We start from the raw sequence: 17026 nt of genomic DNA, 5'->3' as shown, positions 1-17026 counted from the left end.
TTGTTTATTTGAAATAATTCGTTAAACTTGACAAATGTGATGTCATATCCATGGAAATAGCTATAAAACCTTGTAAAGTAATGTCCCTTCAACATACTATTAACGTGAGCATGTCTAGTTAAGTGTCTGCAACACTAGAAGCTCCCCTATATGTAAGTATGTATTAAAAACGGCTAAAAAGCATCACTTGGAAATTACCCTTCTGACTTGTGTATTTGAAGTGTGTGCCTCATCTTTGCATTAGGCTCTTAACTGTGACGGCACTTCATTTGATGCCATGTGACACTTCACGGTTTGGTATGAGGCGCTTTAAATCTTTAAAAAAACCCAAACAAACCCCAGAAACTTGTCTCATTGCTAAATAACAATATAAAATTCTAAGCATTAAACGCATGTGTCTTGCATGGTGCTTTGCAGGAATTCCTGATGCTTGTTAGCATTAGCGGGTTAAAGGAAAATAGTGTCATTGCTGGCTCTTTAATTATAAGAATGCACTTTGTAAGCAACTGGCTGGCATAATTTTGCTAGCTGCCTCTGCAGTGAAGTCCCCAAGATTAATTGAAGCAGAAGACATTCATGTGTAAAGCTCCACTGTGGAATGTGTGTGGGTGCAGACTGGGATGAGAAGAACAATGCATTAATAGTATTTGTATGAATAAGGGTTTTTTTTTGTAAATAATCTGTAAAAGAAATTTAAGTGTTATTACTGTTTTGCTATTCAGATGTTTTCAATTAATAGGTAAATATATTTTACTACTCATTACCGTATTCCCAGTAAAGTATTAGAGCACACTTAGACTGACAGCGTTACTCTGCAATTACAATCTTTTGATCTTGTGTCATGGCACTGGTATTTATATTGATAATTTGGAACAAAAAATAAGTGATGGTCATTAATGCAATTCTGCCTGTTGCTCTAGTTGTCAGCCCCCAGGTGGGTTTCCAGTGTTGGAAAAGACACTGCATGCTCTGCATCTGGTTCACTAATGAGCACGTTCAGCTAGTGGCAGCGTCACAGAACAGAAACAAAGTGTTCTTGCAGCACATCCTGCCTTCCTGTTTTCCCCGAGTAAAAGGGAGCTGAGTGAGGTGGAATGGCAAAGATAATGATGCAGCAAAGCTGCAAGGACGTTGAAAGGAAAGGAGTGGGGCCTGCTGGCACATCCACAAAGGAGGAGAAAGCAAGGAAATTGGCTGTGCTGTTGCTCGCTGCTGTCTGTGTGTGTATGTATGTTCTGATGAGTCAGGTAGGTCACTTCTGAGTCCTTAAGGATATGACCTGAGCAGAGAGAGCAGACATTTGATACTAGCTTTATCAGATAAAGGCCAAATTACTTCTGGTCTGAAATATTTATTTCCTCATGTGATTCTCTTAGCTGCCAACGCCTGGTGCACATAGAGTGCTGTATAAGCTGACACTGTTTTCACCAATATGCTCTCTGGTATTTACTGTAAAGACTTGTGAGGATGTGCCTCTTTTCGGTACTGATAGTTGATTGTGGTAGCTCCAGGTACTCACTCGGCCTGACTTTTATTATTGCTGCTGGTATACAGGTCTGCAGCTTCCCTCTCCTGCTTTGCTACTTCTGCTGCCAGAAGCAGTTTACCGTGTGAACTCTGCGTTTTGTCACCAAACCTGTGCTCCCTGAAGTTTAATCATGGGGCTTGCACTGAGTGTGGGAGAAAATATACCCGAGAAAGGACTAATTTGGGGGGGGCTTGGCTTTCCTACATTTCTGGACCGTGCAGTTCTGTTGTGATCTTTAAAGAGTAAATCAAGGTGATAACTATGACACCTTGAAATACAAAGCCCTGCAGGCAAACTACAAAAGTACAGAGAAGTGGTTTGCATAGGGTAGACATGGAGCATCTAACAAGAGCTTGATCATTTTGTGGGTCATATTTACAGGAAGAAAATATATCCTGGAAAGCAGCAGTAGCCTTGCTTAGGAGCCATAGAAATAAATATGAAAAAAATTAGGAGGCTTTGGGATGAGGTAGCTGAGACTGTTTTGTTACATTGCTGTAACTGGTTGTTACACTGCCGATCGGGTTGCAGTTGGGACATTGAATGTATAGATGTCTAACTCCTTAACTCTTTTTCTCAGCAGCACATTGCTTTAAGTATCGCTGTGACGCTGGCTGAGGATAAGTTTGAGGACCTTTTTTAGGACATCAAGTTTCCCAAGCAATGTATTGCCCAAGGCTGAAGGAGCCTACAGTGTGTTCTAATTTATAGTAATTTATTCTTGCATTATCATTGCCTTTTCATCTTGCACAATTATTTTTCACCCCTGGAGGCTTTTTTGCATATTCATGAGTACAAATCAATCTGCTCTTTTATTTTCCTAGCCATCCTAATACTTTTTACTTGACACTTCTCCTACTTGAATTCCTTTTTCTTAAATGTTGGCAGCTTAAGAGTTGTACATAGTAGTTCATATGAAGTCTTCTCAGTGCCCTGGATTGCGCTAGTGCTTCCTTTCTGCCACTGCAGAAGCCCTGCTTCAGCCAAAGGTGCACGTGTCTTCACGGCTGCACGATCCTGGCGCTTCACAGGCTCCTGTGGCAGCGAATCGATTCGAGTTTTTCACTGCCTTAGCTTTGGAAATGAAGCAGAGAATTCAGTGTGGCAAAATAACCAAAAAGTGGGAATTTTGTGTAATGGAAATAACTTGTGCATATTACTGTACTGCTGCTGGTGCCCAGGCGCTGGCGGGGGCTGCAGGGCCCTGTGAGGAGCACAACCGGTTCCCACCGGTTCCCTCCAGCTCCAGCCACCCCTGCAGGGCACGGCTGGGCCCCGCGGCCTTGTGAGGCGGTGGCACCTCAGGGAAAGAAAGGGCAAAAACATGACACAGGCAAAATGAGGAGTAAGGGAAAAAAAAAAAAAAAAATGACGAGTCAATTGTACAGACACCAAGGTGAGAGGAGAATGAGGGGCAGGAGGTGCTCCAGGTGCTGGAGCAGAGATTCTGGGGCAGCCTCTGGAGGAGCCCACAAAGGAGCAGGTTTATCCAGGACTGCAGCCTGTGGGAATGCCAAAGCTGGAGCAGAGGAGAAATGTGGGGAGGGAGTTCAGAGAGAACCTGTTACGAGCTGACCACAACCCCTGTATCCCATCCCACCATGGCCCTTGGGCTGGGGGAGGCAGGAGCTGGGAATGAAGGAGTGAAGGAGTTGAAGTTGAGCCTGGGAAGAAGGCGGGGGGCGTGTGGGGGGTGGGGGTGGGGTGGGGGGTGGGTGTGTTTAGTTTTGTCTTTGTTTCTCACCATCTTTTTCTAATTTTAATTGGCAATAGATGAAATTTCCCCAAGTCAGATCTGTTCGGCCCATGGCAGTAGTTGCTAAATGAACTCCCTGTCTTTGACCCACAAGCTTTCCATCTTATTTTCTCCCCCTGCCCTGTTGAGAGGGAGTGAGAGAGCAGCTGGGTGGGGGTCTGGCTGCTGGCCAGGGTCAACCCACCACAGTAAGTTACGGCATCAGCTGTACGATTGCTCATGTGTCACCCGTGACAACAAGGAGCTGATGTAACACAAGGACTCTCGTGCTGCGGAATGTTGAAATTTAGGAAAATCTGGAACTAGCCCATCTGAATTGGCAGTCTGAGAATTTGACTTGCAAACGCTTCTCTCAAACAGAGAGTTCATGAGAGAAGTTCTAGTGCTGGTAAAACATCAGTGTTCTAAAACTCAGTTGTCACGTTAACCTGTACTGGTACGCTCAGAACTGACATACTGTTTTGCAGTAGTGGTGCTGCTTCTTCCAGCAGACCAGGAAGACAGGCCAGCAGTAGGCATCATATCAGAAAGTGAATGGGCAATGCTTTTTTATAAAACCAAATTTTATTTTCATGTAATAGTCTGAATTTTGAGAGCTCTGTGTTTTGCCTTTGTAAAAAATTATCTATTTACATATATATCTATATAAATTTTTCATAGTATCATCACTCAGCCTTGTTTGGTAAGGGAAGTAGAGGGGACTTGTAACTTCAGAGTTACTCCAAAGACTCCAGCATGAGTTCTGCAGATGCTCAAGCAGGGCTGTAGGATGTCTGGGCTTTGAGTGGTTTCTGAAGAATTACAGTGAGCAGATGTCATACTGTCTTTGTGTGGGACACAGTTGAGAACAACAGGAGAAACAATTTCTGAATTTCCAGTGGATGAAAACTCCCAAAGTGATGTGCCGGCTATATCAGCTGGTAAATAGAAGGAAGAAACAGAAAATCAGGCTTCACTGGAGAACTTGGTAACCTAAGTTTTAGTTACCTTGTTCAGATTTCATGCAATGTTTTGGAAAGCAAGCCATAGGAATGATGATGGTATGTCCTTAGGTGCCATAAATTTAAGTTTACATTCAACCACTCCAGTTTCCATGGAGAGAGAAAAAACGGGTGCCTTCTTCACAGCATTGTGTCGTGTGGGGCCAGGACACTGCTCTGTCTGTGTTGTCCTTACGATGCCCAGTACATATGTTGGAGTAGATGCATGACCAAGGGTAGCTCAGAGGCAAGAGGTATCTTTGCCAAAGCCCCATTAACCAGAAATGAGAGCAGGTAAGTTCTGGTGAGGTCTCGTCGTACAGGTATCACCACTAAAACCAATTTAAACATCGTCTTCTTAGGACCTGGTTATGAAAAGCATCATGTTAACTCTGGAGACAGCCATTATCTGTACTCTAATTATGGGTGGATAAATGATGAATTTGTGATTGCAGTGGTTAGGGTGCTGATTATAACTGCTAATAGGATGTTGCCTTAGAAAACAGTAGGAGGAGTGCAGATGATTTTGGAAGTTACTTTTGCTTTTTTATAGCTTGATCTGTTATTGTCAGATTTGTCCAACAAGGTTTCTACAGGAACTTCTTATTAGAATTGGATAAGGATATATATGTATGGTCACCAGAACCAAAGAAGTGGTTGTCAAAAATCAAAAGGGTTCAGAAAAGAACTACAGGAAGGATTTGAAGGTTGTCTTTCTAGCAGAGAAATATAATTATAACAGGAGGAATTTAATGCATGTAGATAATGAGTTGGCTGCCAAGAGGAGAAGGATATTGCTAGTAAATGGTATTTTTAATCATGGAATTTTGCTAGTTGCACTTAATCTAGATACGTGTATGTTCTTTAATGTGGCCTCTAATGATAAGCAGTTACTACACAGTTTGCCAAAGATGGATTGCCTGCCATTTCAGCTCCTGAAATGATAGCTGGGTGTAAGTGAAGTGCAACATACCTCAAAATTTCAAAAGCTATGGGATAAAGTGGTCTCTTTGCTGGAAGCGGAACTGAATGCCATAATGATATTCCTGATCCTAACCTTTACATATGGCCCAATTTACTCGTGTTCTTTCTTATGTAGAACCTATAGGGTTATGTGAGAACTATTTTAAGTTCACACTGTCACGAACTGCATTAAAAAGAAATAAATTTATGAAAACGGAAACGTTTTTGAAAGTAATACTTTTAAATATTTAATTTGTAGTTCAGGTTTCATGAATCCACACGACGACATGGGATAATCTACAACTACAGACAAATGAAAAACGTAGAAAAAAGGTGGATTAATCAAATGTCTTTTGAGATGCTGCCATTTTCTAGTAACATTGGCGTGTAATGATAATGAATTTACTATACCTGGGCATTTTTCATTTTTGGCAGTAGCAGGAGTGCACATAGATAGGCAAGGATCACTGCTGGATGATGCATGGATTTTTGAACAGCATTTAGCTTGAAGGTTTTGTGCTTAAAAGTGGTCCAAAGATTTTAAATAATATTTAGCAGTATTAAATAGTTGACATTGATATGAAGGATGCATAATGCACTTAAGAGCATTTATTTTCATAAAAGCATGAAAAAAAAACCTGCATACATTGGATATATTGTAAAGTACACATTTTCAAAATAATTGTCTTGTAAAGGTTTTTTGTTGTTTTTCTTTTTTTTTCTTTTTTTCAGTTTTATGGAAGGGGCACGTTCAGTCCTGAAGTGCATTCACACAAATGTACAAGTGGTTGATGCTACTTGCAGAATAAGCATTACCTGTTTGCCCGACACAGTCTGTGAGTGACTGGTTGACTCGGTCAGTACTGGGGTGCAGGCCCCTCGCTGGGAGGAAAGTCACACGAGAAGGGTGAGAAAAGAGCGAAGATCGCAAGGCTGGGGCTGGGGCGCCAGCATTTGCAGAAAACCTTTAAGTTTGAAAGTGTTTCAAGTGGTCAGTGAGATTGAATTCCACAGCAGCTGGCCCGGCTGGGTGTGCGTCTGCACGCCCGGGGGCTGGTGGGGAGAACGAGGCCAAGGGGAAAATAGTTTGCCACGTGTGCGCCCGGTTCTCCGGTGCTGGGACTGCCTGGCCTCCCGCTCCCTTGCCGCCGGGCCGCTCGGCTCTTCGCCCGTTACACCGTCGGCCCCGCACCCCCGGCCCTCCCTGTCCCCCGGGGCCGCCCACCGCCCGCAGCTGCCCCCTGGGGCGCGGGGGCGGGCGGCGGCATCACGTGCGGCGGCAGGAATGCGGTGGGGGGCCGGGCCGGGCCGGGGGGAGCACGACGCCCGCCCGCCGCCACCGCCCGCCCCGCCCCGCCGCGACCGGCGGGCTGCTGCGCCAACCGGGAGGCGGTGGGGCCCCGCGCTGCCCCAATGGCGGCAGGCGCTGCCCGAAGAGCCCGGCGGTGGGCGGAGCGAGCAGGCGGCGGCGGCCCCCGGGAGGCGGTAACGGCGGCGGTGGGCGGGCAGGCGGCTCCCGCGCCGGGCTCGGGAGCTCCGCGCGGCGGCGGCACCCCCGGGCGGGGGGAGGCGGGTGAGTGACGCGTCCGGGAGCGGGGCCGCGCTGCAGCCGCGGCGGGACGGAGCGGGGCGGGACGGAGCGGGCGGGCGGCGGCCTCGGAGCTCCTGGCGGCGGCGCCGGCCGCGGCGGAGGAGGTGGGTGTTCCCGCCGCGGCTGCAGCCGGCGGGGAGCGCCGGGATCCCGCCGCGGTGTTAGTCACGGGAAGTTTCGCCCGTCGGGGATGGGCTCGGTGTTTGGTGCGGGGACACCCTTCGTCGTCCCCGGGGCAGCGGGGGGGTCTCTGCCCTCCTGGGTGGAGGAGAGGAAAACCCGCGTTTTTAAAACGCGTTATTAAATAGGTTTTGCCAGTCGCCGCAGCGGGGATGCTAGGGTCTTTAGTCAAGGCCGGTTACTCCGTTTTCGAACTTGTAGCTCTTGACCTTTGTTGAAGTTTCTTCCGCGGGGTTTTCGCGGGGACTTTCGCAGGCGGGTGAGACCCTTCGGGCTGCCCGGCTCCGGCATCCCTCTCCTTTTCGTAAGGCGCGGACAAGGCTATGGAAAATCCAAACTCTTTCCTTCCCCCTTCTTGAAAACTGCGTTCGACACCACCTTTGTCGTTGGGATCTGCAATTAAGTTGGCAGTCTTGAAACAGGCGAAAACCACCTTGGCACGATAACAACTGTCCATGTCTGCATATTTATTTATTTATTTATTTATTTATTTATTTATTTATTTATTTATTTATTTATTTATTTTCGAAAGGAGGTTTTAAAATTGGCTTTGCACTTTATACTTCAAATAGTGGTGGAGCTACATAGTTGCCTGTGCCAATCCCGGACCACATAGTTACTGTTGAGAGATGCCCCGCTCTTAACCGGTAAGGCAGAGGCAGCTTTAGAAGATTGGTCAGTCAATTCACCTGGGCGAGCGCTGTCAGCGGGCAATGCCGGGTGCTGGGAAAGACTGCTACCGATAATTTGCTCATAGCAAAGGTTTCCTTTAAAGGCCTTCGTGTGATGCTTGTATTTGTGACCAAAAAAAGATTTAATCTGTGCTAAATTTGTCCTCTTTCATGTATTTGCTCAGTCCTGTTCTCCCCCCCGAAAAAAGACCTAGTAAGAACATGGCTTTTATCTTGTGCTAGCAGGTTTTAAGTTGTTACTTGCAGTGTAAATAGTATCTTTTTTGTTTCAGTTGTTCAGTTTAAGTGTTACCATAAAAAGATACAATGTTGGGGTTTTTTTTGCATGAGTCAGGCAATAAGATTGACTGTTTAAAAACTGTCTTGTGCTGAGTAAATAGGGTGAGGACACACCACTGTATGTTAGCATGTGACTGTTATTGTTGTAAAGGAAATAAATGTTTTCCCAAAGCCTTTACTCTGCTCAGTGAACCCCAGTGAGCAATCCGTTCTGCAGCAGAAATGAAGTATTACATTTTAAAAATTTCCTGTTGGCACTCGGGAGACGTGGTTTTGTTGCCTGAACATGGGACATGTTGGGTGCCTACAGCTGCTAGCCCATTATTCAGGCAGGGGTTCTGGCTGTTCAGCTGTTTGCTTCAATGGGCCCTTCATTCTTTTCACTTGGGTGATCTGTTTGATCTTGATAATCTGTCTGACTTGCTTTGTTTAATCCATCTTGTCTCCCCCTCACCACCCTCGGGCTCAGTAGCTCATGAACTAGTTACATGTGTTTATCTGGTTATGTACAGTAGTTCTTTAGACACTACCTTGAAATCTGATATTTCTGAGGTACAGTGAGATTTCAAGACTTTTATAACACAGCCTACAGATTTCTTGGTTTACCTGTGGGGCTGTGCATGAGACATGACCTACCACATGAGCGATGACAAGTGTCTTGTGATGGGACTGGCACTGGGTGTCCAGCACATGGGGGTTTCACGGCTGATGTCCACAGGTGCATGTGGTGGGAGAAAGGACTGTGGAAGTAGCTAGATGCTTGAGGAACGTGCTGTCCGGCAGTTCCTGCTGACTGCCAGGACCCAGCAGGATCCTATTTGGGCTTTGGGAGCTCATACCCCCGGGATATGGAGAGGAGCCGTAGTACTGTGTGACAGGTGTGTGCAGGCTGGCACCACAGCTCTTCGTTACTGAGACCAAATACGCAAGTCCTGTGCTATTTGCTTTGACAGGTCAGTGGTGAGCAGACCAAAGTACTGAGGATGTGGTTTCCTCCCTCCATGCCCATGAGCACTCTTCTGAACAGGGGCTGTGATTAATCCACAGTATTACAGAAATAGTATTTAGAGTCACACACACACACACACACACCCCCCCCCCCACCCCCCTCACCCCCCGATACCTCAGCATCTTGTGGTGTTTTTTTTTCTTCTAGCCCTTTAACTTCAGTGGAAGTACTCTGACTTACACTTGTGTAGAAATATTAGGTCTAAACCCTTGCGCTACTCATAGGTTCTGATTATCCTAAACCTAGTAGCTGTACAGCATGTCTTAAGTAAGGTACAGCCTTAGTTCTGAGTAGGCTGAATTTTTAATGTTAGACATCACAACTTTTAGAGGTTTTTTAGTATCTTTCAGTCTATTATTATTTTTCACAGAGCTTGTTCTTTGTTTGTCTGTTTTCTTGGTTATCAATTTATACATACACCGTGTTGCACTGATTTTCTTAGTTTTTTTTCTTTTTGCCAGGACACCACTACTTACTGCTGGAGGAGGGGTTGTCTTTTGTTTTCCATGTCTGTTACAATTGAGGGTATTTATTCAAATTTGCTATGAAGAAATCTCAACACCAGAGGACTTCTTCAGTCGATTCTGAGTTGTTTAGGATTCCTTGCATAGTTTATAAACATTTGAAGGAAGACAACAAGCTTGTCCGAAACCTTGAAGGGCTATTGTCAAACGTCATAATTGTTAATGGAATTTAATACAACTGGGAATTGTAAATTACTCATCTGTAAAACAGGAAATCTATTAACTGCTTCTGTGTAAAGTAGAAATTATTTTTAGAATCTATTGTAGAAAATTTATAAACTTCAGTCTATTTCTGAAGAATCCAGGAAAGAAATTCTGCAGTCCAGGAGGAAGAGGAGTAGTTTTAATTCAGACTGTCAGATTAAAATTTACGTGTTCTGCAGAGCTGTTGTCAGTTTATTCATGCATCTGTAATACTGCACTGCTGTCTGTATGTGATGGAGAAATGAGCAGTGTGTAGAACTTACTTCCTTCATCTTTACATATGTGGGATAGTAATTTTCTTCCTGCTTCTGTAAAGTGACCTCTGTTACACTTTTTCCTTTTTCTTTAATTACGTCTTTCCATTTTACAGTTTTAGTTTAGAACTGTAGAAGGGATCTCATGGGAAATTTTCTTATGGCCTCTAAATTTAAGGGCATTTTTCAGGCTTTCTGTAAGTTCAGCTTCCTGATGGCTTTTTAAGCCACAAGTGCGTTTCCATACTATCCTCAGATGCTTCATGTGGAATATCTGTTGCAGCAGTTGCTCCTTAGAGAAACTTCCTTTGAAGTTAAATGCTGTGAATGCAATTGTCAAGTGCGTCTTATTTTTTGAACATTTTATATGTTATACCGGGGCAGTAAATGGGGCTTCGTTAATAGTAGTATGAATTAGTCTTTCATTTTGTATATATTCTACAACATTTGAGGGTGGCATTTTTCATATCAAAGACTTTCTTCTGTTAAAATCAGAATTCATTACAGATATTTTTTTCCACTCCTGTTCCTATTCGTACAAAGTCTTTGTTGTTGTTACATCTGTTATTGGAAAATTAATATTGGTATATTAGTTTTTGAATTTAGAAGCAGTTTAAAGAGTGGAAAAGCTGCAAGCTTGGATGCTTGGAAGTTATCAGGGATTCATAAACTGAAGCTTGAGAATTACTTAGGGAGACCGCAGGCATGCTATGCGGAGGAGGTGTTCTTAATAATGAGGGGATGAACATGAGCAAGATAACCCAAAATTCTCATAATGGAACTATACAACTATGTCTTAGCACTTCCTGTGTTCACGTCTTTCTCAGTAACATTATTGTAAGTGATTTGCAGAAAGCAAATCTTGGGACTCAAGGCCTGTCACATATCTGTGGCAGGAAACTGCTGCATTATTAGCATCTTTTGAAATTTAAATCACTTGGACATTTTCTTACGGTAAAGAATCTGAGGTTTACTAGCACCAAAATACCTCAGTTTATTTTGAAACCAGGGACATGTAAAAGTACAACTTGTTTTTAATGGAGTGATGACAAGTAATGCTAAACAAGATTTGAAGAATATATCTTCAAACTTGTGTGTTTAGATCATAAACTTGATTCGCATTTATTCTGACTTTCCTGAATCAGCAAGACTGTGGGAAGTGATGCATAACTGCACAACATTGATTCATGTCCTACATGTTTGCTGCTCAGTCAGGAAGCCTGAAGCTTAATGTCAAATGCGTGGGTGAAGCAGTTAACTAGCGCAAAATAAATTGTTCTACTTACGTGGTGCTGAATAGGGGCATTATCTTGGGAAAAATCTGTTTCAGTGACTTACTGTACTGTTCAATACTTGTTACTTGGGACTGAACCATGAATATGAACTATTAGGATCCAAGCTCAAGGTCACACATGCATGCTTGTTTCTGTTCTCTAATCTCTTTTCTCAAAATGCTTTCAAAAAGATTGCAGAGATCATGTGAATATTTTTTTCCTTTGTGATACAGAATATATATATATTAGACATTTCAAGAAAGGGGATATAAATTATTTCCTCATCTGTAAAACAGGATCATCAGTTATTGGAAAGTAGATGGCAATATTTAGATCTCCTGCTAGGACCACAGTGAGTCTTGAGCTTATGTCTCTTGACTTTGTATTTTTCACTACTTTAAAACAATCAATGTCTCACCCTCCGTGTTCTTTTAGAGTTTTATACATAATGTTCAATGTTGTTGCAAGCCATGGACTGACTAATTTGAGTCTTAAAAACTTCACTTTTGGAAGGTGGAGAAGAGAGAGGCCTCCTCAATCATTTCCAAATCGAGGAAGGAGTGTAGACTGAGGTTAGGACTAGATGCAGAACTTACACTTCCGTGGAAAACTGCCTTCCATTATATGTTTTTTGAAGATGAGGGCTGTTTTGTGCAGGAGCTATTGCTATTTTTCTTTCTTGCTTTAATTGATGCTTTAACAGCTGCATTACCGGATTTCTGATTTGAGTAACATTTTTTGTGTTATAAAAAGAAAATCAATGAAAATTGTGTTATTTTTCTAGAGCATGCATTATGATTCTAATTTATGATTAGAAATGTATTGCCATATTTTACTCCAAATATTTTAGAAACAGGAATAAAAGTCTGTATTTATATTCTTAGTAACTTTATTGATCAGGTGAAATAAATTTATTCAGTTGGATAATGATCAGATGTAATGGGTTGTCCTTGATGAGAAAGAGTATGGTTACTTTTCCAAGGACAGCAGTACCCAAAGGACTGAAAATAAATGTGTCTCTATCAGTACTAGGTTTGCAGAAGGTGGTAGGAACTGAATCTTCAGTTCAGTGTATCATTTCACTTGTATCATTGGAAAGAGCTTCTGACGGAAATTTTCATCAGTTGTCATCAGTATCTTGAAAGACAACTTACGCCTTGTAAAACTAGGACTCATGGATTTAATGTAAGTTTGACCAGGACTTTCTGTTTTCGTGGTGGATGTGGGGATGAAGTACAATTGGAGGGGGGAAATATGCTTTATCAGCTGTATCCACAAAAAACATTCCCCCCTGCCTTTTTTTTCTTTTTTTTTTTTTTTTTTTTTAAGCTAAGAACTCTAAGAACTTGATTTGCTGGGGAATCAAAATAGGTTTCAGGAGGTGGCATTTTCCCGATGACAGAAATACTGTATGTTATATAAAGGGCTGATCAGAATTACTGGAGTAAATGACTATTTTGGTGCATTTTTTAATTAAAAAACATTTATAAAATCTCTGCATAATAATTTTAGTTACATGTGCAGTAATATGTATATATGTATGTGGTAATATGTATGCAATTAAACCATACTTAGGTTTACATCACAATTGAAGTGTTATACAGCTTGCAAGGATCTTCTCAGACTTAAAAATAGAAATCTTGGGGAGGATATTTCCAGTGAAGGTAACACTTGATTTTCAATATTGAAAGGGACTAATCTAGATTAAGTTTAAAAGAGGAAATTCAGAAATCTGATAATTTTTCCAGGTGAAGTTACTTGATTACAATAATTTTTAGAGCAAACTAAGTAAAATGCTCTTAGTATTCATATATTTTTATTTTGTTTGTGTGCACAATGTGGAAGATCATGGTCTTGAACCAGCAACACAGTCCTCTAGTTTGTGTGGCATGGAAAAACAACAACAACAACAACAAATCAGTCATGACTAAAAGTATGTGACGCCAGCATTCACTTTTAATTCTTTGGATTTAGCAATTTGTTATAGCACACTCAACCTCCAGGATGGCCTCCAAAACCTGGGGTGATGCTTCTCTTCTTCCTTTGGGTATTGAAACAGTTGCAAAAAAAAAAAGGCAGGAACGAAGGCTTGTTTGCTAAAAGTCAGGTGCCCTACTTGCTTGTTTGGGAACCTGTGCTCTTCCCTGTTTCAATAACTTTTTACCCATATTCCATCTCGTTCCTTAAATGTTTCTAAGTCTCTGCTTTCCGATCTGTAAAGTAAGTATAGTGCTACTGAGCTTAATAAAGTCATGTGTTTGTGTTGGATTCAGCAAGGTCTTTGCAGAATTCATTATGATCTGGGTGAGTGTACTGTCAGATGGGTGAGAAACTGGTGAGATGGTTGGGTTTAGAGGTGACTACTTGGTTATAACTTACCTGGAGGCTGGTAACCAGTGGAGTGTCCCAGCTGTCTGTCATAGGATGCGTCCTGTTCAGTGTTATGCATGACTTGGGAGTTGACCAGCCCTTGCTTATGAAGTTAGCGGGTGTCATCAGACTGGGGGAGAGGATGAGCAGTGGATATGCTTGAGATCAGGGCTGTCATTTAGAAAGACCTGGGCAGGTTGGAGGAGCTGGCTGGCAGGAACTTAATGAAATTCAGCATTGATGAAGGCAGAGCAGCAGATGTGGGAAGCAAGATCTCTTCCAAGGAGAAGGGTTCCCCTTCACTCAGCACTTGTCAGACCCCACCCGGAGTATTGCATCCAGCTTTGTGTCCATACCCCACCTCTATACAAGAAAGATGTGGATAAACTGGAGCAAGTTCAACACAAGGCCACCATGATGTCGGGAGGTTGTAGCACTACCCTGGAGGAGAGGCTGAGGAAGCTGGGCTTGTTCAGCCTGGAGAAGAGATGCTTCATGGGGGCCTAATGGCAGCCTGCCCCTGCCTGCTGGCAGGTTATCTGTCAAGAAGGTGGCAGGACAACAGGCAATGATTATAAACTGAAGTAAGGGTAGTTCTGATATAAGAGGAATGTTTGTCCAACTAAGCAGGAGAACAGGTTGCCTGGCAAGGTTGTGCAGTCTGTCTTTGGAGATTTCCAAGACCTCCGTAGAGAAAGCAGCCTGGTCTCACTTCATAGCTGACTTAGCTTTGAGCTGCAGGTTGGACTATATGACTCCTAAGGTACCTGCGAACCTGAATGAGTCTATTTTGCCTTGCAATAATACTCTGTAGAGGGGAAGAACATAAGTTTTTAATTTTTTTTTAATATTTAAAATGGATTAAAAAAATCCATAGTGCTTTCTGCTTTCATTGTGGGTAGGAGCCCTCAGACAAATCTGCAAATGTGGTCATTACTTTCTTCCTCTTTTTCCCCTCCTTGAGATGTACTAGGCAGGAATCTGCTCGAGGTGAAGAAATGTAAATAGTATCCTTTAAAAAGACGGATCAGAAAACCAATATTCAGCCATGTTCTTGGGGTGTCCCTGTAGATAGCTTCTTGTTCAGGGCTTGCAGCTGCGTAGTTCTGTAACTTTGAGCAAGATGCTGCTTGGTGTGAGAAAGCGTGGCAGAAAAAGAAGCCCAGTAGCTTTTAGGGAAACGGATTCTGCATGCAGTCTGGAAAATATGCATCTCTGTGGGTCTGGCCTTGTTTGCATTGCAGCTGCTAATAGACTTTCCCCTGACTTTTATCTGAGCAAGGAACTGGGCTTCATATTTACTGTCTACTTGAAGCTATGCAGTTCCTTATTCCATTGCTTATGATTTATGTAATTTTCTTTGTTAAATTTAAAGTATAACATTTGTATACTACAGGACTGTCAGCTATTAATAAAACCAAATCAACATTAAAATAAACAATGATCTGGCCTTGATATAGCCTTCTATGGCTTCCAGCATGTGATGGTAAGCTGTCATAATATAAATGCCTGCTTCATTCATGCCCACTGTAGTATAAAAACATCTCTTAAGAAACACAGTCTGTGGAATTTAGGTTTTTTTTAGGAATAGTCTTGTATGGAGAACAGATCGTGCTATCAGTTTTTATTTTTTCTGTATAACAGAGCCATCTTGAGGTATAGGGAAAAAAAAAATTATACATCTTTTTCTCTGTGTTTTATCTCCTTGCCTCTCTGCACCCTCAGAAGAGTCTGTATATCAAATTTCAGCAAGATTTACTTCCCAGTGGGACTTTTGTAGTTATAGGTGGAAGAAGACTCAATTAGGCATTACACAGCAATAATCAGTAAGTGACTTTACAGCAAGAGGATTTTGGATGTTCATGGGCTTTGTCTTCATGGTTTCTTCTTGGTTTTATTTATTTAATTTTTAGGCTTCCAGGCTTTCTCAAAGAAGTTACTTTGCAGCTTGCCTGCACTAAGCTTTTTCCATGAGTCACAGTTCCTTGGAAATCAGTCTCCTCATTTCGTCTTCTCTGTTTTCTATTAAAAAATGCTCACTGGTTCACTCTTTCTGCAGCGTAAGAGTGAGGAATCCTGATGTCGCTGCAGTTACAGTGTGCACTCCTTAAAGAGAAGGTACATTGCCTTTACAGTTCAGGTGGTAGAACTAGAAAACTTGGCAGTGTGTGCCCCTTTGTAGCTCAGTGTATAGGTACTGTGCCACCAAGTCTGAACACTGTACTGCCTCGTAGTTTTGGTGGAGTCTGGTGCAGTCCTGTTTCTGTTACCTACTGACTAATGTACAAGTGATGACTTTTGGAAAATAGTTTTAATCAAGTGGAAATGCAGATGTTGATCAGTATTTGTATTCCTGTAGATGAGAAGTGGTGGTCTGTTGTTTATCCCACAATTAAAGGAAACTATTGAACGAAATCTGATGCACAGCTGTATCTGAAAAACCTAGTCCTGGAGGTAGAAGGATTTACCAGAGATGAGAGGGGAAACCATGACACAGACAGGAGCACTGACTTTCTTCTGTAGTCTTTGAACAAGTATAGAGGTGCCTTTGTTTTCTTTGCTGAAACTGTAATTTACTGTGGAATCGGTATTTCAGTCTCATGGATGCCTGGCCACCAGCCTCTGTTATTTAGGTGTTAGCGTTCCGAGGTTATAAGGTCTGCTGTGGAACATCACAGACTCCCACTTCCTTCCATACCATCTTTCATGGTCAAAGGTGAGGGCTCTTGGTGGAAAATTTGAAATAAGTGTTGGGAACTATTCTTGGGGATCATTTCACACTTGGCCATTTCTGGTTTCTGGTGTGAGTGCCGCTTGAGATCTGACTGAGTAGGACTTCTCTGTATGGGAACATCTCCCAGGAACATCTGATTTTAATGTGGTATTTTAATTTCTTGGGATTTTTTTCTTAATTGTCAATTTAAAATTTAGAAATTTTTACAAACTTGGTGAGGACCTGAATATACTGCAGTGTATTAAGAAAATGCATGCATTTAAGATGGTTATTGCCGATTTTTAAAGACAAACTTATTAATAGCTAAATGGTTGGAATAAAAACATGTTACCCTGCTACAAATAGCTTTTGTTTTTTAACAGCACTAGTCCCTTAGGCTTGGAATATTTGAGGTTTGCTCAAATATAACAGGTTAGTCATTGAACCAATCTAAGTGGACAGTTAAACTGAGAACTTACAAAGTTGGAAAGCTCCTTCCTCTTCCAGTGTGTATAAGTGAGAGTTGCCCGTTTCTCCTAACAGTTTGACAGGAAAAGACCAGGTGAAAACATCATGAAGCAGACAGGGGAGGTAAGGGGCCAGTCTTTTGGCCAGAGTGGGTCACCTGCCTCGCATAAAAATAACTGGATGCTCCTCAGCCTCTCTCCCTGCATCTGCTGTACTTTCGGTACACAGGTGAAATGTGGGG

At 42.5% G+C, this 17026-nt stretch overlaps 1 protein-coding gene across 4 annotated transcripts in view; it reads left to right on the top strand.

Moving 5' to 3' along the window:
- Positions 1-6713: 6713 nt before the first annotated feature.
- The window catches only part of ARHGEF10 (Rho guanine nucleotide exchange factor 10), a 117139-nt gene continuing 106826 nt past the window's right edge, over positions 6714-17026 (top strand). For 3 of the 4 annotated variants that reach the window (XM_056343945.1, XM_056343946.1, XM_056343943.1), the window contains exon 1: positions 6714-6800. The gene's annotated coding sequence lies outside the window, so the exon portion shown is untranslated. The other variant, XM_056343944.1, reaches the window with a different exon arrangement.

The sequence above is a fragment of the Falco biarmicus genome, chromosome 6 (assembly GCF_023638135.1).
Source record: "Falco biarmicus isolate bFalBia1 chromosome 6, bFalBia1.pri, whole genome shotgun sequence".
NCBI classification, from domain to species: Eukaryota; Metazoa; Chordata; class Aves; order Falconiformes; family Falconidae; genus Falco; species Falco biarmicus.
This window is presented reverse-complemented; position numbering and strand designations above follow the sequence as displayed.